Raw genomic sequence first — 26,468 nt, 5'->3', positions numbered from 1 at the left:
GCACTAGGAAACAGACTGAGAAACCAGAGTAAAAGTTTCCCCTGCAACCCGTTCCCTTTGTGCTAGATGAACGAACGTCTCTCCACATGCTCAGTTCTGAGAGATAAGTGCGTGTGAAAGCCGTCCTTCACATAGATTTTTGGGAACACAAAGTTTCTTTTAAGTTGCCAAATACACTCCACACATATATATGGGGAGGCACAAACTCCAACTCGGTTTTACAGTGAAAACTGCAGGAACTTCAAACCGGCACTAGGAAACAGACTGAGAAACCAGAGTAAAAGTTTCCCTGCAACCCGTTCCCTATGTGCTACATGAACGAACGTCTCTCCACATGGTCAGTTTGGAGAGATAATTGTGTGTGAAAGCCGTCCTTCACCTAGCTTGTTGGGAACACAGAGTTTCTTTTCAGTTGCCAACTCCACTCCATACATATATATGGGGAGGCACAAGCTCCAACTCTGTTTTACAGTGAAAACTGCAGGAACTTCAAACCGGCACTAGGAAACAGACTGAGAAACCAGAGTAAAAGTTTCTCCTGCAAACCTTTCCCTTTGTGCTAGATGAACGAACTTCTCTCCACATGCTCAGTTCTGAGAGATAAGTGCGTGTGAAAGCCGTCCTTCACGTAGATTGTTGGGAACACAAAGTTTCTTTTCAGATGCAACTACAGTCCATACATATATATGGGGAGGCACAAGCTCCAACTCGGTTTTACAGTGAAAACTGCAGGAACTTCAAACCGGCACTAGGAAACAGACTGAGAAACCAGAGTAAAAGTTTCTCCTGCAACCCGTTCCCTTTGTGCTAGATGAACGAACGTCTCTCCACAACGTCAGTTCTGAGAGGTAAGTGTGTGTGAAAGCCGTCCTTCACCTAGCTTGTGGGGAACACAAAGTTTCTTTTCAGTTGCAACAACAGTACATACATATATATGGGGAGGCACAAGCTCCAACTCGGTTTTACAGTGAAAACAGCAGGAACTTCAAACCGGCACTAGGAAACAGACTGAGAAACCAGAGTAAAATTTCTCCTGCAACCCGTTCCCTTTGTGCTAGATGAACGAACGTCTCTCCACATGCTCAGTTCTGAGAGGTAAGTGTGTGTGAAAGCCGTCCTTCACATAGCTTGTTGGGAACACAAAGTTTCTTTTCAGTTGCCAACTCCACTCCATACATATATATGGGGAGGCACAAGCTCCAACTCGGTTTCACAGTGAAAACTGCAGGAACTTCAAACCGGCACTAGGAAACAGACTGAGAAACCAGAGTAAAGGTTTCTCCTGCAACCCGTTCCCTTTGTGCTAGATGAACGAAAGTCTCTCCACATGGTCAGTTCGGAGAGATAATTGTGTGTGAAAGCCGTCCTTCACCTAGCTTGTTGGGAACACAAAGTTTCTTTTCAGTTGCTAACTACACTCCACAGATATATATGGGGAGGCACAAGCTCCAACTCGGTTTTACAGTGAAAACTGCAGGAACTTCAAACCGGCACTAGGAAACAGACTGTGAAACCAGAGTAAAGGTTTCTCCTGCAACCCGTTCCCTTTGTGCTAGATGAACGAACGTCTCTCCACATGCTCAGTTCGGAGAGAGAAGTGTGTGTGAAAGCCGTCCTTCACCTAGCTTGTTGGGAACACAAAGTTTCTTTTCAGTTGCCAACTCCACTCCATACATATATATGGGGAGGCACAAGCTCCAACTCGGTTTTACAGTGAAAACTGCAGGAACTTCAAACCGGCACTAGGAAACAGACTGAGAAACCAGAGTAAAAGTTTCTCCTGCAACCCGTTCCCTTTGTGCTAGATGAACGAACGTCTCTCCACATGCTCAGTTCTGAGAGATAATTGTGTGTGAAAGCCGCCCTTCACCTAGCTTGTTGGGAACACAAAGTTTCTTTTCAGTTGCCGACTCCACTCCATACATATATATGGGGAGGCACAAGCTCCAACTCGGTTTTACAGTGAAAACTGCAGGAACTTCAAACCGGCACTAGGAAACAGACTGAGAAACCAGAGTAAAAGTTTCTCCTGCAACCCGTTCCCTTTGTGCTAGATGAACGAACGCCTCTCAACATGCTCAGTTCTGAGAGAGAAGTGTGTGTGAAAGCCGCCCTTCACCTAGCTTGTTGGGAACACAAAGTTTCTTTTCAGTTGCCAACACCACTCCATACATATATATGGGGAGGCACAAACTCCAACTCGGTTTTACAGTGAAAACTGCAGGAACTTCAAACCGGCACTAGGAAACAGACCGAGAAACCAGAGTAAAAGTTTCTCCTGAAACCCGTTCCCTTTGTGCTAGATGAACGAACGTCTCTCCACATGCTCAGTTCGGAGAGAGAAGTGTGTGTGAAAGCCGTCCTTCAGCTAGCTTGTTGGGAACACAAAGTTTCTTTTCAGTTGCCAACTACAATCCATACATATATATGGGGAGGCACAAGCTCCAACTCGGTTTTACAGTGAAAACTGCAGGAACTTCAAACCGGCACTAGGAAACAGACTGAGAAACCAGAGTAAAAGTTTCTCCTGCAACCCGTTCCCTTTTTGCTAGATGAACGAACGTCCCTCCACATGCTCAGTTCTGAGAGATAAGTGTGTGTGAAAGCCGCCCTTCACCTAGCTTGTTGGGAACACAAAGTTTCTTTTCAGTTGCCAACTCCACTCCATACATATATATGGAGAGGCACAAGCTCCAACTCGGTTTTACAGTGAAAACTGCAGGAACTTCAAACCGGCACTAGGAAACAGACTGAGAACCAGAGTAAAAGTTTCTCCTGCAACCCGTTCCCTTTGTGCTAGATGAACGAACGTCTCTCCACATGCTCAGTTCGGAGATAGAACTGTGTGTGAAAGCCGCCCTTCACCTAGCTTGTTGGGAACACAAAGTTTCTTTTCAGTTGCCAACTCCACTCCATACATATATATGGGGAGGCACAAGCTGCAACCTGTTTTTATAGTGAAAACTGCAGGAACTTCAAACCGGCACTAGGAAACAGACTGAGAGACCAGAGTAAAAGTTTCTCCTGCAACCCGTTCCCTTTGTGCTAGATGAACGAACGTCTCTCCACATGCTCAGTTCTGAGTGGTAAGTGTGTGTGAAAGCCGTCCTTCCCCTAGCTTGTTGGGAACACAAAGTTTCTTTAGAGTTGCCAACTACACTCCATACATATATATGGGGAGGCACAAGCTCCAACTCGGATTTACAGTGAAAACTGCAGGAACTTCAAACCGGCACTAGGAAACAGACTGAGAGACCATAGTAAAAGTTTCTCCTGCAACCCGTTTCATTTGTGCTAGATGAACGAACGTCTCTCCACATGCTCAGTTCGGAGAGATAAGTGTGTGTGAAAGCCGCTCTTCACCTAGCTTGTTGGGAACACAAAGTTTCTTTTCAGTTGCCAACTCCACTCCATACATATATATGGGGAGGCACAAACTCCAACTCGGTTTTACAGTGAAAACTGCAGGAACTTCAAACCGGCACTAGGAAACAGACCGAGAAACCAGAGTAAAAATTTCTCCTGCAACCCGTTCCCTTTGTGCTAGATGAACGAACGTCTCTCCACATGCTCAGTTCGGAGAGAGAAGTGTGTGTGAAAGCCGTCCTTCCCCTAGCTTGTCGAGAACTCAAAGTTTCTTTAGAGTTGCCAACTACACTCCATACATATATATGGGGAGGCACACGCTCCAACTCGGTTTTACAGTGAAAACTGCAGGAACTTCAAACCGGCACTAGGAAACAGACTGAGAAACCAGAGTAAAAGTTTCTCCTGCAACCCGTTCCCTTTGTGCTAGATGAACGAACGTCTCTCCACATGCTCAGTTCGGAGAGATAAGTGTGTGTGAAAGCCGTCCTTCCACTAGCTAGTTGGGAACACAAAGTTTCTTTTCAGTTGCCAACTCCACTCCATACATATATATGGGGAGGCACAAGCTCCAACTCGGTTTTACAGTGAAAACTGCAGGAACTTCAAACCGGCACTAGGAAACAGAGTGAGAAACCAGAGTAAAAGTTTCTCCTGCAACCCGTTCCCTTTGTGCTAGATGAACGAACGTCTCTCCACATGCTCAGTTCGGAGAGAAAATTGTGTGTGAAAGCCGTCCTTCACCTAGCTTGTTGGGAACACAAAGTTTCTTTTCAGTTGCCAACTACACTCCATACATATATATGGGGAGGCACAAGCTCCAATTCTGTTTTACAGTGAAATCTGCAGGAATTTCAAACCGGCACTAGGAAACAGACTGAGAAACCAGAGTAAAAGTTTCCCTGCAACGCGTTCCCTATGTGCTACATGAACGAACGTCTCTCCACATGCTCAGTTCGGAGAGAGAAGTGTGTATGAAAGCCGTCCTTCACCTAGCTTGTTGGGAACACAAAGTTTCTTTTCAGTTGCCAACTCCACTCCATACATATATATGGGGAGGCACAAGCTCCAACTCGGTTTTACAGGGAAAACTGCAGGAACTTCAAAGAGGCACTAGGAAACAGACTGAGAAACCAGAGTAAAAGTTTCCCCTGCAACCCGTTCCCTTTGTGCTAGATGAACGAACGTCTCTCCACATGCTCAGTTCTGAGAGATAAGTGCGTGTGAAAGCCGTCCTTCACATAGATTGTTGGGAACACAAAGTTTCTTTTAAGTTGCCAAATACACTCCACACATATATATGGGGAGGCACAAACTCCAACTCGGTTTTACAGTGAAAACTGCAGGAACTTCAAACCGGCACTAGGAAACAGACTGAGAACCAGAGTAAAAGTTTCTCCTGCAACCAGTTCCCTTTGTGCTAGATGAACGAACGTCTCTCCACATGCTCAGTTCGGAGATAGAACTGTGTGTGAAAGCCGCCCTTCACCTAGCTTGTTGGGAACACAAAGTTTCTTTTCAGTTGCCAACTCCACTCCATACATATATATGGGGAGGCACAAGCTGCAACCTGGTTTTATAGTGAAAACTGCAGGAACTTCAAACCGGCACTAGGAAACAGACTGAGAGACCAGAGTAAAAGTTTCTCCTGCAACCCGTTCCCTTTGTGCTAGATGAACGAACGTCTCTCCACATGCTCAGTTCTGAGTGGTAAGTGTGTGTGAAAGCCGTCCTTCCCCTAGCTTGTTGGGAACACAAAGTTTCTTTAGAGTTGCCAACTACACTCCATACATATATATGGGGAGGCACAAGCTCCAACTCGGATTTACAGTGAAAACTGCAGGAACTTCAAACCGGCACTAGGAAACAGACTGAGAGACCAGAGTAAAAGTTTCTCCTGCAACCCGTTCCATTTGTGCTAGATGAACGAACGTCTCTCCACATGCTCAGTTCGGAGAGATAAGTGTGTGTGAAAGCCGCCCTTCACCTAGCTTGTTGGGAACACAAAGTTTCTTTTCAGTTGCCAACTCCACTCCATACATATATATGGGGAGGCACAAACTCCAACTCGGTTTTACAGTGAAAACTGCAGGAACTTCAAACCGGCACTAGGAAACAGACCGAGAAACCAGAGTAAAAATTTCTCCTGCAACCCGTTCCCTTTGTGCTAGATGAACGAACGTCTCTCCACATGCTCAGTTCGGAGAGAGAAGTGTGTGTGAAAGCCGTCCTTCCCCTAGCTTGTCGAGAACTCAAAGTTTCTTTAGAGTTGCCAACTACACTCCATACATACATATGGGGAGGCACACGCTCCAACTCGGTTTTACAGTGAAAACTGCAGGAACTTCAAACCGGCACTAGGAAACAGACTGAGAAACCAGAGTAAAAGTTTCTCCTGCAACCCGTTCCCTTTGTGCTAGATGAACGAACGTCTCTCCACATGCTCAGTTCGGAGAGATAAGTGTGTGTGAAAGCCGTCCTTCCACTAGCTAGTTGGGAACACAAAGTTTCTTTTCAGTTGCCAACTCCACTCCATACATATATATGGGGAGGCACAAGCTCCAACTCGGTTTTACAGTGAAAACTGCAGGAACTTCAAACCGGCACTAGGAAACAGAGTGAGAAACCAGAGTAAAAGTTTCTCCTGCAACCCGTTCCCTTTGTGCTAGATGAACGAACGTCTCTCCACATGCTCAGTTCGGAGAGAAAATTGTGTGTGAAAGCCGTCCTTCACCTAGCTTGTTGGGAACACAAAGTTTCTTTTCAGTTGCCAACTACACTCCATACATATATATGGGGAGGCACAAGCTCCAATTCTGTTTTACAGTGAAAACTGCAGGAATTTCAAACCGGCACTAGGAAACAGACTGAGAAACCAGAGTAAAAGTTTCCCTGCAACGCGTTCCCTATGTGCTACATGAACAAACGTCTCTCCACATGGTCAGTTCGGAGAGATACGTGTGTATGAAAGCCGTCCTTCACCTAGCTTGTTGGGAACACAAAGTTTCTTTTCAGTTGCCAACTCCACTCCATACATATATATGGGGAGGCACAAGCTCCAACTCGGTTTTACAGTGAAAACTGCAGGAACTTCAAAGAGGCACTAGGAAACAGACTGAGAAACCAGAGTAAAAGTTTCCCCTGCAACCCGTTCCCTTTGTGCTAGATGAACGAACGTCTCTCCACATGCTCAGTTCTGAGAGATATGTGCGTGTGAAAGCCGTCCTTCACATAGATTTTTGGGAACACAAAGTTTCTTTTAAGTTGCCAAATACACTCCACACATATATATGGGGAGGCACAAACTCCAACTCGGTTTTACAGTGAAAACTGCAGGAACTTCAAACCGGCACTAGGAAACAGACTGAGAAACCAGAGTAAAAGTTTCCCTGCAACCCGTTCCCTATGTGCTACATGAACGAACGTCTCTCCACATGGTCAGTTTGGAGAGATAATTGTGTGTGAAAGCCGTCCTTCACCTAGCTTGTTGGGAACACAGAGTTTCTTTTCAGTTGCCAACTCCACTCCATACATATATATGGGGAGGCACAAGCTCCAACTCTGTTTTACAGTGAAAACTGCAGGAACTTCAAACCGGCACTAGGAAACAGACTGAGAAACCAGAGTAAAAGTTTCTCCTGCAAACCTTTCCCTTTGTGCTAGATGAACGAACTTCTCTCCACATGCTCAGTTCTGAGAGATAAGTGCGTGTGAAAGCCGTCCTTCACGTAGATTGTTGGGAACACAAAGTTTCTTTTCAGATGCAACTACAGTCCATACATATATATGGGGAGGCACAAGCTCCAACTCGGTTTTACAGTGAAAACTGCAGGAACTTCAAACCGGCACTAGGAAACAGACTGAGAAACCAGAGTAAAAGTTTCTCCTGCAACCCGTTCCCTTTGTGCTAGATGAACGAACGTCTCTCCACAACGTCAGTTCTGAGAGGTAAGTGTGTGTGAAAGCCGTCCTTCACCTAGCTTGTGGGGAACACAAAGTTTCTTTTCAGTTGCAACAACAGTACATACATATATATGGGGAGGCACAAGCTCCAACTCGGTTTTACAGTGAAAACAGCAGGAACTTCAAACCGGCACTAGGAAACAGACTGAGAAACCAGAGTAAAATTTCTCCTGCAACCCGTTCCCTTTGTGCTAGATGAACGAACGTCTCTCCACATGCTCAGTTCTGAGAGGTAAGTGTGTGTGAAAGCCGTCCTTCACATAGCTTGTGGGGAACACAAAGTTTCTTTTCAGTTGCAACTACAGTCCATACATATATATGGGGAGGCACAAGCTCCAACTCGGTTTTACAGTGAAAACTGCAGGAACTTCAAACCGGCACTAGGAAACAGACTGAGAAACCAGAGTAAAATTTCTCCTGCAACCCGTTCCCTTTGTGCTAGATGAACGAACGTCTATCCACGTGGTCAGTTCGGAGAGATAATTGGGTGTGAAAGCCGTCCTTCACTTGGCTTTTTGGGAACACAAAGTTTCTTTTCAGTTGCCAACTACACTCCATACATATATATGGGGAGGCACAAGCTCCAACTCGGTTTTACAGTGAAAACTGCAGGAACTTCAAACCGGCACTAGGAAACAGACTGAGAAACCAGAGTAAAGGTTTCTCCTGCAACCCGTTCCCTTTGGGCTAGATGAACGAACGTCTCTCCACATGCTCAGTTCGGAGAGAAAATTGTGTGTGAAAGCCGTCCTTCACCTAGCTTGTTGGGAACACAAAGTTTCTTTTCAGTTGCCAACTCCACTCCATACATATATATGGGGAGGCACAAGCTCCAACTCGGTTTTACAGTGAAAACTGCAGGAACTTCAAACCGGCACTAGGAAACAGACTGAGAAACCCGAGTAAAAGTTTCCCCTGCAACCCGTTCCCTTTGTGCTAGATGAACGAACGTCTCTCCACATGCTCAGTTCGGAGAGAGAAGTGTGTGTGAAAGCCGTCCTTCACCTAGCTTGTTGGGAACACAAAGTTTCTTTTCAGTTGCCAACTCCACTCCATACATATATATGGGGAGGCACAAGCTCCAACTCGGTTTTACAGTGAAAACTGCAGGAACTTCAAACCGGCACTAGGAAACAGACTGAGAAACCAGAGTAAAAGTTTCTCCTGCAACCCGTTCCATTTGTGCTAGATGAACGAACGTCTCTCCACATGCTCAGTTCGGAGAGATAAGTGTGTTTGAAAGCCGTCCTTCCACTAGCTTGTTGGGAACACAAAGTTTCTTTTCAGTTGCCAACTCCACTCCATACATATATATGGGGAGGCACAAGCTCCAACTCGGTTTTACACTGAAAACTGCAGGAACTTCAAACCGGCACTAGGAAACAGACTGAGAAACCAGAGTAAAAGTTTCTCCTGCAACCCGTTCCCTTTGTGCTAGATGAACGAACGTCTCTCCACATGCTCAGTTCGGAGAGAAAAATGTGTGTGAAAGCCGTCCTTCACCTAGCTTGTTGGGAACACAAAGTTTCTTTTCAGTTGCCAACTACACTCCATACATATATATGGGGAGGCACAAGCTCCAATTCTGTTTTACAGTGAAATCTGCAGGAATTTCAAACCGGCACTAGGAAACAGACTGAGAAACCAGAGTAAAAGTTTCCCTGCAACGCGTTCCCTATGTGCTACATGAACGAACGTCTCTCCACATGATCAGTTCGGAGAGAGAAGTGTGTGTGAAAGCCGTCCTTCACCTAGCTTGTTGGGAACACAAAGTTTCTTTCCAGTTGCCAACTCCACTCCATACATATATATGGGGAGGCACAAGCTCCAACTCGGTTTTACAGTGAAAACTGCAGGAACTTCAAAGAGGCACTAGGAAACAGACTGAGAAACCAGAGTAAAAGTTTCCCCTGCAACCCGTTCCATTTGTGCTAGATGAACGAACGTCTCTCCACATGCTCAGTTCTGAGAGATAAGTGCGTGTGAAAGCCGTCCTTCACATAGATTGTTGGGAACACAAAGTTTCTTTTAAGTTGCCAAATACACTCCACACATATATATGGGGAGGCACAAGCTCCAACTCTGTTTTACAGTGAAAACTGCAGGAACTTCAAACCGGCACTAGGAAACAGACTGAGAAACCAGAGTAAAAGTTTCCCTGCAACCCGTTCCCTATGTGCTACATGAACGAACGTCTCTCCACATGGTCAGTTTGGAGAGATAATTGTGTGTGAAAGCCGTCCTTCACCTAGCTTGTGGGGAACACAAAGTTTCTTTTCAGTTGCAACTACAGTCCATACATATATATGGGGAGGCACAAGCTCCAAATCGGTTTTACAGTGAAAACTGCAGGAACTTCAAACCGGCACTAGGAAACAGACTGAGAAACCAGAGTAAAATTTCTCCTGCAACCCGTTCCCTTTGTGCTAGATGAACGAACGTCTATCCACGTGGTCAGTTCGGAGAGATAATTGGGTGTGAAAGCCGTCCTTCACTTGGCTTTTTGGGAACACAAAGTTTCTTTTCAGTTGCCAACTCCACTCCATACATATATATGGGGAGGCACAATCTCCAACTCGGTTTACAGTGAAAACTGCAGGAATTTCAAACAGACACTAGGAAACAGACTGAGAAACCAGAGAAAAATTTCTCCTGCAACCCGTTCCTTTTGTGCTAGATGAACGAACGTCTCTCCACATGCTCAGTTCTGAGAGATAAGTGTGTGTGAAAGCCGTCCTTCACCTAGCTTGTTGGGAACACAAAGTTTCTTTTCAGTTGCCAACTCCACTCCATACATATTTATGGGGAGGCACAAGCTCCAACTCGGTTTTACAGTGAAAACTGCAGGAACTTCAAACCGGCACTAGGAAACAGACTGAGAAACCAGAGTAAAAGTTTCTCCTGCAACCCGTTCCATTTGTGCTAGATGAACGAACGTCTCTCCACATGCTCAGTTCGGAGAGATAAGTGTGTTTGAAAGCCGTCCTTCCACTAGCTTGTTGGGAACACAAAGTTTCTTTTCAGTTGCCAACTCCACTCCATACATATATATGGGGAGGCACAAGCTCCAACTCGGTTTTACAGTGAAAACTGCAGGAACTTCAAACCGGCACTAGGAAACAGACTGAGAAACCAGAGTAAAAGTTTCTCCTGCAACCCGTTCCCTTTGTGCTAGATGAACGAACGTCTCTCCACATGCTCAGTTCGGAGAGAAAAATGTGTGTGAAAGCCGTCCTTCACCTAGCTTGTTGGGAACACAAAGTTTCTTTTCAGTTGCCAACTACACTCCATACATATATATGGGGAGGCACAAGCTCCAATTCTGTTTTACAGTGAAATCTGCAGGAATTTCAAACCGGCACTAGGAAACAGACTGAGAAACCAGAGTAAAAGTTTCCCTGCAACGCGTTCCCTATGTGCTACATGAACGAACGTCTCTCCACATGGTCAGTTCGGATAGAGAAGTGTGTGTGAAAGCCGTCCTTCACCTAGCTTGTTGGGAACACAAAGTTTCTTTTCAGTTGCCAACTCCACTCCATACATATATATGGGGAGGCACAAGCTCCAACTCGGTTTTACAGTGAAAACTGCAGGAACTTCAAAGAGGCACTAGGAAACAGACTGAGAAACCAGAGTAAAAGTTTCCCCTGCAACCCGTTCCCTTTGTGCTAGATGAACGAACGTCTCTCCACATGCTCAGTTCTGAGAGATAAGTGCGTGTGAAAGCCGTCCTTCACATAGATTGTTGGGAACACAAAGTTTCTTTTAAGTTGCCAAATACACTCCACACATATATATGGGGAGGCACAAGCTCCAACTCTGTTTTACAGTGAAAACTGCAGGAACTTCAAACCGGCACTAGGAAACAGACTGAGAAACCAGAGTAAAAGTTTCCCTGCAACCCGTTCCCTATGTGCTACATGAACGAACGTCTCTCCACATGGTCAGTTTGGAGAGATAATTGTGTGTGAAAGCCGTCCTTCACCTAGCTTGTGGGGAACACAAAGTTTCTTTTCAGTTGCCAACTCCACTCCATACATATATATGGGGAGGCACAAGCTCCAACTCGGTTTTACAGTGAAAACTGCAGGAACTTCAAACCGGCACTAGGAAACAGACTGAGAAACCAGAGTAAAAGTTTCTCCTGCAACCCGTTCCCTTTGTGCTAGATGAACGAACGTCTCTCCACATGCTCAGTTCGAAGAGAGAAGTGTGTGTGAAAGCCGCCCTTCACCTAGCTTGTTGGGAACACAAAGTTTCTTTTCAGTTGCCAACTCCACTCCATACATATATATGGGGAGGCACAAGCTCCAACGCGGTTTTACAGTGAAAACTGCAGGAACTTCAAACCGGAACTTGGAAACAGACTGAGAAACCAGAGTAAAAGTTTCTCCTGCAACCCGTTCCCTTTGTGCTAGATGAACGAACGTCTCTCCACATGCTCAGTTCGGAGAGAGAAATGTGTGTGAAAGCCGTCCTTCAACTAGCTTGTTGGGAACATAAAGTTTCTTTTCAGTTGCCAACTCCACTCCATACATATATATGGGGAGGCAGAAGCTCCAATTCGGTTTTACAGTGAAAACTGCAGGAATTTCAACCCGTCACTAGGAAATAGACTGAGAAACCAGAGTAAAAGTTTCCCTGCAACCCGTTCCCTATGTGCTACATGAACGAACGTCTCTCCACATGCTCAGTTCGGAGAGAGAAGTGTGTGTGAAAGCCGTCCTTCACCTAGCTTGTTGGGAACACAAAGTTTCCTTTCAGTTGCCAACTCCACTCCATACATATATATGGGGAGGCACAAGCTCCAACTCGGTTTTACAGTGAAAACTGCAGGAACTTCAAACCGGCACTAGGAAACAGACTGAGAAACCAGAGTAAAAGTTTCCCCTGCAACCCGTTCCCTTTGTGCTAGATGAACGAACGTCTCTCCACATGCTAAGTTCTGAGAGATAAGTGCGTGTGAAAGCCGTCCTTCACATAGATTGTTGGGAACACAAAGTTTCTTTTAAGTTGCCAAATACACTCCACACATATATATGGGGAGGCACAAGCTCCAACTCTGTTTTACAGTGAAAACTGCAGGAACTTCAAACCGGCACTAGGAAACAGACTGAGAAACCAGAGTAAAAGTTTCCCTGCAACCCGTTCCCTATGTGCTACATGAACGAACGTCTCTCCACATGGTCAGTTTGGAGAGATAATTGTGTGTGAAAGCCGTCCTTCACCTAGCTTGTGGGGAACACAAAGTTTCTTTTCAGTTGCAACTACAGTCCATACATATATATGGGGAGGCACAAGCTCCAACTCGGTTTTACAGTGAAAACTGCAGGAACTTCAAACCGGCACTAGGAAACAGACTGAGAAACCAGAGTAAAAGTTTCTCCTGCAACCCGTTCCCTTTGTGCTAGATGAACGAACGTCTATCCACGTGGTCAGTTCGGAGAGATAATTGGGTGTGAAAGCCGTCCTTCACTTGGCTTTTTGGGAACACAAAGTTTCTTTTCAGTTGCCAACTACACTCCATACATATATATGGGGAGGCACAATCTCCAACTCGGTTTTACAGTGAAAACTGCAGGAACTTCAAACAGGCACTAGGAAACAGTCGGAGAAACCAGAGTAAAATTTCTCCTGCAAACCGTTCCCATTGAGCTAGATGAACGAACGTCTCTCCACATGCTCAGTTCCGAGAGAGAATTGTGTGTGACAGCCGTCCTTCACCTAGCTTGTTGGGAACACAGAGTTTCTTTTCAGTTGCCAACTCCACTCCATACATATATATGGGGAGGCACAAGCTCCAACTCGGTTTTACAGTGAAAACTGCAGGAACTTCAAACCGGCACTAGGAAACAGACTGAGAATACAGAGTAAAAGTTTCCCTGCAACCCGTTCCCTATGTGCTACATGAACGAACGTCTCTCCACATGGTCAGTTCGGAGAGATAATTGTGTGTGAAAGCCTTCCTTCACCTAGCTTGTTGGGAACACAAAGTTTCTTTTCAGTTGCCAACTACAATCCATACATATATATGGGGAGGCACAAACTCCAACTAGGTTTTACAGTGAAAACTGCAGGAACTTCAAACAGGCACTAGGAAACAGACTGAGAAACCAGAGTAAAAGTTTCACCTGCAACCCGTTCCCTTTGTGCTAGATGAACAAACGTATCTCCACATGCTCAGTTCTGAGAGATAAGTGCGTGTGAAAGCCGTTCTTCACCTAGATTGTTGGGAACACAAAGTTTCTTTCAAGTTGCCAAATACACTCCATACATATATATGGGGAGGCACAAGCTCCAACTCGGTTTTACAGTGAAAACTGCAGGAACTTCAAACCGGCACTAGGAAACAGACTGAGAAACCAGAGTAAAAGTTTCCCTGCAACCCGTTCCCTATGTGCTACATGAACGAAAGTCTCTCCACATGCTCAGTTCGGAGAGAGAAGTGTGTGTGAAAGCCGTCCTTCACCTAGCTTGTTGGGAACACAAAGTTTCTTTTCAGTTGCCAAATACACTCCATACATATATATGGGGAGGCACAAGCTCCAACTCGGTTTTACAGTGAAAACTGCAGGAACTTCAAACCGGCACTAGGAAACAGACTGAGAAACCAGAGTAAAAGTTTCCCTGCAACACGTTCCCTATGTGCTACATGAACGAACGTCTCTCCACATGGTCAGTTCGGAGAGATAATTGTGTGTGAAAGCCGTCCTTCAGGTAGCTTGTTGGGAAAACAAAGTTTCTTTTCAGTTGCATCTACACTCCATACATGTATATGGGGAGGCAAAAGCTCCAACTAGGTTTTACACTGAAAACTGCAGGAACTTCAAACAGGCACTAGGAAACAGACTGAGAAACCAGAGAAAAATTTCTCCTGCAACCCGTTCCTTTTGTGCTAGATGAACGAACGTCTCTCCACATGCTCAGTTTTGAGAGATAAGTGTGTGTGAAAGCCGTCCTTCACCTAGCTTGTTGGGAACACAAAGTTTCTTTACAGTTGCCAAATACACTCCATACATATATATGGGGAGGCACAAGCTCCAACTCTGTTTTACAGTGAAAACTGCAGAAACTTCAAACCGGCTCTAGGAAACAGACTGAGGAACCAGAGTAAAAGTTTCTCCTGCAACTCGTTCCCTATGTGCTAGATGAACGAACGTCTTTCCACATGGTCAGTTCGGAGAGATAATTGGGTGTGAAAGCCGTCCTTCACTTGGCTTGTTGGGAACACAAAGTTTCTTTTCAGTTGCCAACTACACTCCATACATATATATGGGGAGGCACAAGCTCCAAATCGGTTTTACAGTGAAAACTGCAGGAACTTCAAACCGGAACTTGGAAACAGACTGAGAAACCAGAGTAAAAGTTTCTCCTGCAACCCGTTCCCTTTGTGCTAGATGAACGAACGTCTCTCCACATGCTCAGTTCGAAGAGAGAAGTGTGTGTGAAAGCCGCCCTTCACCTAGCTTGTTGGGAACACAAAGTTTCTTTTCAGTTGCCAACTCCACTCCATACATATATATGGGGAGGCACAAGCTCCAACGCGGTTTTACAGTGAAAACTGCAGGAACTTCAAACCGGAACTTGGAAACAGACTGAGAAAACAGAGTAAAAGTTTCTCCTGCAACCCGTTCCCTTTGTGCTAGATGAACGAACGTCTCTCCACATGCTCAGTTCGGAGAGAGAAATGTGTGTGAAAGCCGTTCTTCACCTAGCTTGTTGGGAACATAAAGTTTCTTTTCAGTTGCCAACTCCACTCCATACATATATATGGGGAGGCAGAAGCTCCAATTCGGTTTTACAGTGAAAACTGCAGGAATTTCAACCCGTCACTAGGAAATAGACTGAGAAACCAGAGTAAAAGTTTCCCTGCAACCCGTTCCCTATGTGCTACATGAACGAACGTCTCTCCACATGCTCAGTTCGGAGAGAGAAGTGTGTGTGAAAGCCGTCCTTCACCTAGCTTGTTGGGAACACAAAGTTTCTTTTCAGTTGCCAACTCCACTCCATACATATATATGGGGAGGCACAAGCTCCAACTCGGTTTTACAGTGAAAACTGCAGGAACTTCAAACCGGCACTAGGAAACAGACTGAGAAACCAGAGTAAAAGTTTCCCCTGCAACCCGTTCCCTTTGTGCTAGATGAACGAACGTCTCTCCACATGCTCAGTTCTGAGAGATAAGTGCGTGTGAAAGCCGTCCTTCACATAGATTGTTGGGAACACAAAGTTTCTTTTAAGTTGCCAAATACACTCCACACATATATATGGGGAGGCACAAGCTCCAACTCTGTTTTACAGTGAAAACTGCAGGAACTTCAAACCGGCACTAGGAAACAGACTGAGAAACCAGAGTAAAAGTTTCCCTGCAACCCGTTCCCTATGTGCTACATGAACGAACGTCTCTCCACATGGTCAGTTTGGAGAGATAATTGTGTGTGAAAGCCGTCCTTCACCTAGCTTGTGGGGAACACAAAGTTTCTTTTCAGTTGCAACTACAGTCCATACATATATATGGGGAGGCACAAGCTCCAACTCGGTTTTACAGTGAAAACTGCAGGAACTTCAAACCGGCACTAGGAAACAGACTGAGAAACCAGAGTAAAATTTCTCCTGCAACCCGTTCCCTTTGTGCTAGATGAACGAACGTCTATCCACGTGGTCAGTTCGGAGAGATAATTGGGTGTGAAAGCCGTCCTTCACTTGGCTTTTTGGGAACACAAAGTTTCTTTTCAGTTGCCAACTACACTCCATACATATATATGGGGAGGCACAATCTCCAACTCGGTTTTACAGTGAAAACTGCAGGAACTTCAAACAGGCACTAGGAAACAGTCGGAGAAACCAGAGTAAAATTTCTCCTGCAAACCGTTCCCATTGAGCTAGATGAACGAACGTCTCTCCACATGCTCAGTTCCGAGAGAGAATTGTGTGTGACAGCCGTCCTTCACCTAGCTTGTTGGGAACACAGAGTTTCTTTTCAGTTGCCAACTCCACTCCATACATATATATGGGGAGGCACAAGCTCCAACTCGGTTTTACAGTGAAAACTGCAGGAACTTCAAACCGGCACTAGGAAACAGACTGAGAATACAGAGTAAAAGTTTCCCTGCAACCCGTTCCCTATGTGCTACATGAACGAACGTCTCTCCACATGGTCAGTTCGGAGAGATAATTGTGTGTGAAAGCCTTCCTTCACCTAGCTTGTTGGGAACACAAAGTTTCTTTTCAGTTGCCAACTACAATCCATACATATATATGGGGAGGCACAAACTCCAACTAGGTTTTACAGTGAAAACTGCAGGAACTTCAAACAGGCACTAGGAAACAGACTGAGAAACCAGAGTAAAAGTTTCACCTGCAACACGTTCCCTTTGTGCTAGATGAACAAACGTATCTCCACATGCTCAGTTCTGAGAGATAAGTGCGTGTGAAAGCCGTTCTTCACCTAGATTGTTGGGAACACAAAGTTTCTTTCAAGTTGCCAAATACACTCCATACATATATATGGGGAGGCACAAGCTCCAACTCGGTTTTACAGTGAAAACTGCAGGAACTTCAAACCGGCACTAGGAAACAGACTGAGAAACCAGAGTAAAAGTTTCCCTGCAACCCGTTCCCTATGTGCTACATGAACGAACGTCTCTCCACGTGCTCAGTTCGGAGAGAGAAGTGTGTGTGAAAGCCGTCCTTCACCTAGCTTGTTGGGAACACAAAGTTTCTTTTCAGTTGCCAAATACACTCCATACATATATATGGGGAGGCACAAGCTCCAACTCGGTTTTACAGTGAAAACTGCAGGAACTTCAAACCGGCACTAGGAAACAGACTGAGAAACCAGAGTAAAAGTTTCCCTGCAACACGTTCCCTATGTGCTACATGAACGAACGTCTCTCCACATGGTCAGTTCGGAGAGATAATTGTGTGTGAAAGCCGTCCTTCAGGTAGCTTGTTGGGAAAACAAAGTTTCTTTTCAGTTGCATCTACACTCCATACATATATATGGGGAGGCAAAAGCTCCAACTAGGTTTTACACTGAAAACTGCAGGAACTTCAAACAGGCACTAGGAAACAGACTGAGAAACCAGAGAAAAATTTCTCCTGCAACCCGTTCCTTTTGTGCTAGATGAACGAACGTCTCTCCACATGCTCAGTTTTGAGAGATAAGTGTGTGTGAAAGCCGTCCTTCACCTAGCTTGTTGGGAACACAAAGTTTCTTTACAGTTGCCAAATACACTCCATACATATATATGGGGAGGCACAAGCTCCAACTCTGTTTTACAGTGAAAACTGCAGAAACTTCAAACCGGCTCTAGGAAACTACTGAGGAACCAGAGTAAAAGTTTCTCCTGCAACCCGTTCCCTTTGTGCTAGATGAACGAACGTCTTTCCACATGGTCAGTTCGGAGAGATAATTGGGTGTGAAAGCCGTCCTTCACTTGGTTTGTTGAGAACACAAAGTTTCTTTTCAGTTGCCAACTCCACTCCATACATATATATGGGGAGGCACAAGCTCCAAATCGGTTTTACAGTGAAAACTGCAGGAACTTCAAACCGGCACTAGGAAACAGACTGAGAAACCAGAGTAAAAGTTTCTCCTGCAACTCGTTCCCTATGTGCTAGATGAACGAACGTCTTTCCACATGGTCAGTTCGGAGAGATAATTGTGTGTGAAAGCAGTCCTTCAACTAGCTTGTAGGAAACACAAAGTTTCTTTTCAGTTGCCAACTACAAACCATACATATATATGGGGAGGCACAAGCTCCAACTCGTTTTACAGTGAAAACTGCAGGAATTTCAAACAGACACAAGGAAACAGACTGAGAAACCAGAGAAAAATTTCTCCTGCAACCCGTTCCTTTTGTGCTAGATGAACGAACGTCTCTCCACATGCTCAGTTCTGAGAGATAAGTGTGTGTGAAAGCCGTCCTTCACCTAGCTTGTTGGGAACACAAAGTTTCTTTTCAGTTGCCAACTACACTCCATACATATATATGGGGAGGCACAAGCTCCAACTCGGTTTTACAGTGAAAACTGCAGGAATTTCAAACCGGCACTAGGAAACAGACTGAGAAACCAGAGTAAAAGTTTCTCCTGCAACCCGTTCCCTTTCTGCTAGATGAACGAACGTCTCACCACATGCTCAGTTCGGAGAGAGAAGTGTGTGTGAAAGCCGTCCTTCACCTAGCTTGTTGGGAACACAAAGTTTCTTTTCAGTTGCCAAATACACTCCATACATATATATGGGGAGGCACAAGCTCCAACTAGGTTTTACAGTGAAAACTGCCGGAACTTCAAACCGGCACTAGGAAACAGACTGAGAAACCAGAGTAAAAGTTTCTCCTGCAACCCGTTCCCTTTGTGCTAGATGAACGAACGTCTCTCCACATGCTCAGTTCGGAGAGAGAAGTGTGTGTGAAAGCCGTCCTTCACCTAGCTTGTTGGGAACACAAAGTTTCTTTTCAGTTGCCAACTCCACTCCATACATATATATGGGGAGGCACAAGCTCCAACTCGGTTTTACAGTGAAAACTGCAGGAACTTCAAACCGGCACTAGGAAACAGACTGAGAAACCAGAGTAAAAGTTTCTCCTGCAACCCGTTCCCTTTGTGCTAGATGAACGAACGTCTCTCCACATGCTCAGTTCGAAGAGAGAAGTGTGTGTGAAAGCCGCCCTTCACCTAGCTTGTTGGGAACACAAAGTTTCTTTTCAGTTGCCAACTCCACTCCATACATATATATGGGGAGGCACAAGCTCCAACGCGATTTTACAGTGAAAACTGCAGGAACTTCAAACCGGAACTTGGAAACAGACTGAGAAAACAGAGTAAAAGTTTCTCCTGCAACCCGTTCCCTTTGTGCTAGATGAACGAACGTCTCTCCACATGCTCAGTTCGGAGAGAGAAATGTGTGTGAAAGCCGTCCTTCACCTAGCTTGTTGGGAACATAAAGTTTCTTTTCAGTTGCCAACTCCACTCCATACATATATATGGGGAGGCAGAAGCTCCAATTCGGTTTTACAGTGAAAACTGCAGGAATTTCAACCCGTCACTAGGAAATAGACTGAGAAACCAGAGTAAAAGTTTCCCTGCAACCCGTTCCCTATGTGCTACATGAACGAACGTCTCTCCACATGCTCAGTTCGGAGAGAGAAGTGTGTGTGAAAGCCGTCCTTCACCTAGCTTGTTGGGAACACAAAGTTTCTTTTCAGTTGCCAACTCCACTCCATACATATATATGGGGAGGCACAAGCTCCAACTCGGTTTGACAGTGAAAACTGCAGGAACTTCAAACCGGCACTAGGAAACAGACTGAGAAACCAGAGTAAAAGTTTCCCCTGCAACCCGTTCCCTTTGTGCTAGATGAACGAACGTCTCTCCACATGCTCAGTTCTGAGAGATAAGTGCGTGTGAAAGCCGTCCTTCACATAGATTTTTGGGAACACAAAGTTTCTTTTAAGTTGCCAAATACACTCCACACATATATATGGGGAGGCACAAACTCCAACTCGGTTTTACAGTGAAAACTGCAGGAACTTCAAACCGGCACTAGGAAACAGACTGAGAAACCAGAGTAAAAGTTTCCCTGCAACCCGTTCCCTATGTGCTACATGAACGAACGTCTCTCCACATGGTCAGTTTGGAGAGATAATTGTGTGTGAAAGCCGTCCTTCACCTAGCTTGTTGGGAACACAGAGTTTCTTTTCAGTTGCCAACTCCACTCCATACATATATATGGGGAGGCACAAGCTCCAACTCGGTTTTACAGTGAAAACTGCAGGAACTTCAAACCGGCACTAGGAAACAGACTGAGAAACCAGAGTAAAAGTTTCTCCTGCAAACCTTTCCCTTTGTGCTAGATGAACGAACGTCTCTCCACATGCTCAGTTCTGAGAGATAAGTGCGTGTGAAAGCCGTCCTTCACGTAGATTGTTGGGAACACAAAGTTTCTTTTCAGATGCAACTACAGTCCATACATATATATGGGGAGGCACAAGCTCCAACTCGGTTTTACAGTGAAAACTGCAGGAACTTCAAACCGGCACTAGGAAACAGACTGAGAAACCAGAGTAAAAGTTTCTCCTGCAACCCGTTCCCTTTGTGCTAGATGAACGAACGTCTCTCCACAACGTCAGTTCTGAGAGGTAAGTGTGTGTGAAAGCCGTCCTTCACCTAGCTTGTGGGGAACACAAAGTTTCTTTTCAGTTGCAACAACAGTACATACATATATATGGGGAGGCACAAGCTCCAACTCGGTTTTACAGTGAAAACAGCAGGAACTTCAAACCGGCACTAGGAAACAGACTGAGAAACCAGAGTAAAATTTCTCCTGCAACCCGTTCCCTTTGTGCTAGATGAACGAACGTCTCTCCACATGCTCAGTTCTGATAGGTAAGTGTGTGTGAAAGCCGTCCTTCACATAGCTTGTGGGGAACCCAAAGTTTCTTTTCAGTTGCAACTACAGTCCATACATATATATGGGGAGGCACAAGCTCCAACTCGGTTTTACAGTGAAAACTGCAGGAACTTCAAACCGGCACTAGGAAACAGACTGAGAAACCAGAGTAAAGGTTTCTCCTGCAACCCGTTCCCTTTGTGCTACATGAACGAACGTCTCTCCACATGGTCAGTTCGGAGAGATAATTGTGTGTGAAAGCCGTCCTTCACCTAGCTTGTTGGGAACACAAAGTTTCTTTTCAGTTGCCAACTACAATCCATACATATATATGGGGAGGCACAAACTCCAACTAGGTTTTACAGTGAAAACTGCAGGAACTTCAAACAGGCACTAGGAAACAGACTGAGAAACCAGAGTAAAAGTTTCACCTGCAACCCGTTCCCTTTGTGCTAGATGAACAAACGTATCTCCACATGCTCAGTTCTGAGAGATAAGTGCGTGTGAAAGCCGTTCTTCACCTAGATTGTTGGGAACACAAAGTTTCTTTCAAGTTGCCAAATACACTCCATACATATATATGGGGAGGCACAAGCTCCAACTCGGTTTTACAGTGAAAACTGCAGGAACTTCAAACCGGCACTAGGAAACAGACTGAGAAACCAGAGTAAAAGTTTCCCTGCAACCCGTTCCCTATGTGCTACATGAACGAACGTCTCTCCACATGCTCAGTTCGGAGAGAGAAGTGTGTGTGAAAGCCGTCCTTCACCTAGCTTGTTGGGAACACAAAGTTTCTTTTCAGTTGCCAACTCCACTCCATACATATATATGGGGAGGCACAAGCTCCAACTCGGTTTTACAGTGAAAACTGCAGGAACTTCAAACCGGCACTAGGAAACAGACTGAGAAACCAGAGTAAAAGTTTCCCTGCAACACGTTCCCTATGTGCTACATGAACGAACGTCTCTCCACATGGTCAGTTCGGAGAGATAATTGTGTGTGAAAGCCGTCCTTCAGGTAGCTTGTTGGGAAAACAAAGTTTCTTTTCAGTTGCATCTACACTCCATACATGTATATGGGGAGGCAAAAGCTCCAACTAGGTTTTACACTGAAAACTGCAGGAACTTCAAACAGGCACTAGGAAACAGACTGAGAAACCAGAGAAAAATTTCTCCTGCAACCCGTTCCTTTTGTGCTAGATGAACGAACGTCTCTCCACATGCTCAGTTTTGAGAGATAAGTGTGTGTGAAAGCCGTCCTTCACCTAGCTTGTTGGGAACACAAAGTTTCTTTACAGTTGCCAAATACACTCCATACATATATATGGGGAGGCACAAGCTCCAACTCTGTTTTACAGTGAAAACTGCAGAAACTTCAAACCGGCTCTAGGAAACAGACTGAGGAACCAGAGTAAAAGTTTCTCCTGCAACTCGTTCCCTATGTGCTAGATGAACGAACGTCTTTCCACATGGTCAGTTCGGAGAGATAATTGGGTGTGAAAGCCGTCCTTCACTTGGCTTGTTGGGAACACAAAGTTTCTTTTCAGTTGCCAACTACACTCCATACATATATATGGGGAGGCACAAGCTCCAAATCGGTTTTACAGTGAAAACTGCAGGAACTTCAAACCGGAACTTGGAAACAGACTGAGAAACCAGAGTAAAAGTTTCTCCTGCAACCCGTTCCCTTTGTGCTAGATGAACGAACGTCTCTCCACATGCTCAGTTCGAAGAGAGAAGTGTGTGTGAAAGCCGCCCTTCACCTAGCTTGTTGGGAACACAAAGTTTCTTTTCAGTTGCCAACTCCACTCCATACATATATATGGGGAGGCAGAAGCTCCAATTCGGTTTTACAGTGAAAACTGCAGGAATTTCAACCCGTCACTAGGAAATAGACTGAGAAACCAGAGTAAAAGTTTCCCTGCAACCCGTTCCCTATGTGCTACATGAACGAACGTCTCTCCACATGCTCAGTTCGGAGAGAGAAGTGTGTGTGAAAGCCGTCCTTCACCTAGCTTGTTGGGAACACAAAGTTTCTTTTCAGTTGCCAACTCCACTCCATACATATATATGGGGAGGCACAAGCTCCAACTCGGTTTTACAGTGAAAACTGCAGGAACTTCAAACCGGCACTAGGAAACAGACTGAGAAACCAGAGTAAAAGTTTCCCCTGCAACCCGTTCCCTTTGTGCTAGATGAACGAACGTCTCTCCACATGCTCAGTTCTGAGAGATAAGTGCGTGTGAAAGCCGTCCTTCACATAGATTGTTGGGAACACAAAGTTTCTTTTAAGTTGCCAAATACACTCCACACATATATATGGGGAGGCACAAGCTCCAACTCTGTTTTACAGTGAAAACTGCAGGAACTTCAAACCGGCACTAGGAAACAGACTGAGAAACCAGAGTAAAAGTTTCCCTGCAACCCGTTCCCTATGTGCTACATGAACGAACGTCTCTCCACATGGTCAGTTTGGAGAGATAATTGTGTGTGAAAGCCGTCCTTCACCTAGCTTGTGGGGAACACAAAGTTTCTTTTCAGTTGCAACTACAGTCCATACATATATATGGGGAGGCACAAGCTCCAACTCGGTTTTACAGTGAAAACTGCAGGAACTTCAAACCGGCACTAGGAAACAGACTGAGAAACCAGAGTAAAATTTCTCCTGCAACCCGTTCCCTTTGTGCTAGATGAACGAACGTCTATCCACGTGGTCAGTTCGGAGAGATAATTGGGTGTGAAAGCCGTCCTTCACTTGGCTTTTTGGGAACACAAAGTTTCTTTTCAGTTGCCAACTACACTCCATACATATATATGGGGAGGCACAATCTCCAACTCGGTTTTACAGTGAAAACTGCAGGAACTTCAAACAGGCACTAGGAAACAGTCGGAGAAACCAGAGTAAAATTTCTCCTGCAAACCGTTCCCATTGAGCTAGATGAACGAACGTCTCTCCACATGCTCAGTTCCGAGAGAGAATTGTGTGTGACAGCCGTCCTTCACCTAGCTTGTTGGGAACACAGAGTTTCTTTTCAGTTGCCAACTCCACTCCATACATATATATGGGGAGGCACAAGCTCCAACTCGGTTTTACAGTGAAAACTGCAGGAACTTCAAACCGGCACTAGGAAACAGACTGAGAATACAGAGTAAAAGTTTCCCTGCAACCCGTTCCCTATGTGCTACATGAACGAACGTCTCTCCACATGGTCAGTTCGGAGAGATAATTGTGTGTGAAAGCCTTCCTTCACCTAGCTTGTTGGGAACACAAAGTTTCTTTTCAGTTGCCAACTACAATCCATACATATATATGGGGAGGCACAAACTCCAACTAGGTTTTACAGTGAAAACTGCAGGAACTTCAAACAGGCACTAGGAAACAGACTGAGAAACCAGAGTAAAAGTTTCACCTGCAACACGTTCCCTTTGTGCTAGATGAACAAACGTATCTCCACATGCTCAGTTCTGAGAGATAAGTGCGTGTGAAAGCCGTTCTTCACCTAGATTGTTGGGAACACAAAGTTTCTTTCAAGTTGCCAAATACACTCCATACATATATATGGGGAGGCACAAGCTCCAATTCGGTTTTACAGTGAAAACTGCAGGAACTTCAAACCGGCACTAGGAAACAGACTGAGAAACCAGAGTAAAAGTTTCCCTGCAACCCGTTCCCTATGTGCTACATGAACGAACGTCTCTCCACGTGCTCAGTTCGGAGAGAGAAGTGTGTGTGAAAGCCGTCCTTCACCTAGCTTGTTGGGAACACAAAGTTTCTTTTCAGTTGCCAAATACACTCCATACATATATATGGGGAGGCACAAGCTCCAACTCGGTTTTACAGTGAAAACTGCAGGAACTTCAAACCGGCACTAGGAAACAGACTGAGAAACCAGAGTAAAAGTTTCCCTGCAACACGTTCCCTATGTGCTACATGAACGAACGTCTCTCCACATGGTCAGTTCGGAGAGATAATTGTGTGTGAAAGCCGTCCTTCAGGTAGCTTGTTGGGAAAACTAAGTTTCTTTTCAGTTGCATCTACACTCCATACATATATATGGGGAGGCAAAAGCTCCAACTAGGTTTTACACTGAAAACTGCAGGAACTTCAAACAGGCACTAGGAAACAGACTGAGAAACCAGAGAAAAATTTCTCCTGCAACCCGTTCCTTTTGTGCTAGATGAACGAACGTCTCTCCACATGCTCAGTTTTGAGAGATAAGTGTGTGTGAAAGCCGTCCTTCACCTAGCTTGTTGGGAACACAAAGTTTCTTTACAGTTGCCAAATACACTCCATACATATATATGGGGAGGCACAAGCTCCAACTCTGTTTTACAGTGAAAACTGCAGAAACTTCAAACCGGCTCTAGGAAACTACTGAGGAACCAGAGTAAAAGTTTCTCCTGCAACCCGTTCCCTTTGTGCTAGATGAACGAACGTCTTTCCACATGGTCAGTTCGGAGAGATAATTGGGTGTGAAAGCCGTCCTTCACTTGGTTTGTTGAGAACACAAAGTTTCTTTTCAGTTGCCAACTCCACTCCATACATATATATGGGGAGGCACAAGCTCCAAATCGGTTTTACAGTGAAAACTGCAGGAACTTCAAACCGGCACTAGGAAACAGACTGAGAAACCAGAGTAAAAGTTTCTCCTGCAACTCGTTCCCTATGTGCTAGATGAACGAACGTCTTTCCACATGGTCAGTTCGGAGAGATAATTGTGTGTGAAAGCAGTCCTTCAACTAGCTTGTAGGAAACACAAAGTTTCTTTTCAGTTGCCAACTACAAACCATACATATATATGGGGAGGCACAAGCTCCAACTCGTTTTACAGTGAAAACTGCAGGAATTTCAAACAGACACAAGGAAACAGACTGAGAAACCAGAGAAAAATTTCTCCTGCAACCCGTTCCTTTTGTGCTAGATGAACGAACGTCTCTCCACATGCTCAGTTCTGAGAGATAAGTGTGTGTGAAAGCCGTCCTTCACCTAGCTTGTTGGGAACACAAAGTTTCTTTTCAGTTGCCAACTACACTCCATACATATATATGGGGAGGCACAAGCTCCAACTCGGTTTTACAGTGAAAACTGCAGGAATTTCAAACCGGCACTAGGAAACAGACTGAGAAACCAGAGTAAAAGTTTCTCCTGCAACCCGTTCCCTTTCTGCTAGATGAACGAACGTCTCTCCACATGCTCAGATCGGAGAGAGAAGTGTGTGTGAAAGCCGTCCTTCACCTAGCTTGTTGGGAACACAAAGTTTCTTTTCAGTTGCCAAATACACTCCATACATATATATGGGGAGGCACAAGCTCCAACTAGGTTTTACAGTGAAAACTGCCGGAACTTCAAACCGGCACTAGGAAACAGACTGAGAAACCAGAGTAAAAGTTTCTCCTGCAACCCGTTCCCTTTGTGCTAGATGAACGAACGTCTCTCCACATGCTCAGTTCGGAGAGAGAAGTGTGTGTGAAAGCCGTCCTTCACCTTGCTTGTTGGGAACACAAAGTTTCTTTTCAGTTGCCAACTCCACTCCATACATATATATGGGGAGGCACAAGCTCCAACTCGGTTTTACAGTGAAAACTGCAGGAACTTCAAACCGGCACTAGGAAACAGACTGAGAAACCAGAGTAAAAGTTTCTCCTGCAACCCGTTCCCTTTGTGCTAGATGAACGAACGTCTCTCCACATGCTCAGTTCGAAGAGAGAAGTGTGTGTGAAAGCCGCCCTTCACCTAGCTTGTT

Source organism: Camelus bactrianus, chromosome 14 (genome assembly GCF_048773025.1).
Source record: "Camelus bactrianus isolate YW-2024 breed Bactrian camel chromosome 14, ASM4877302v1, whole genome shotgun sequence".
In the NCBI taxonomy this organism is placed as follows: Eukaryota; Metazoa; Chordata; class Mammalia; order Artiodactyla; family Camelidae; genus Camelus; species Camelus bactrianus.
Note: the sequence above shows the minus strand (reverse complement) of the source record.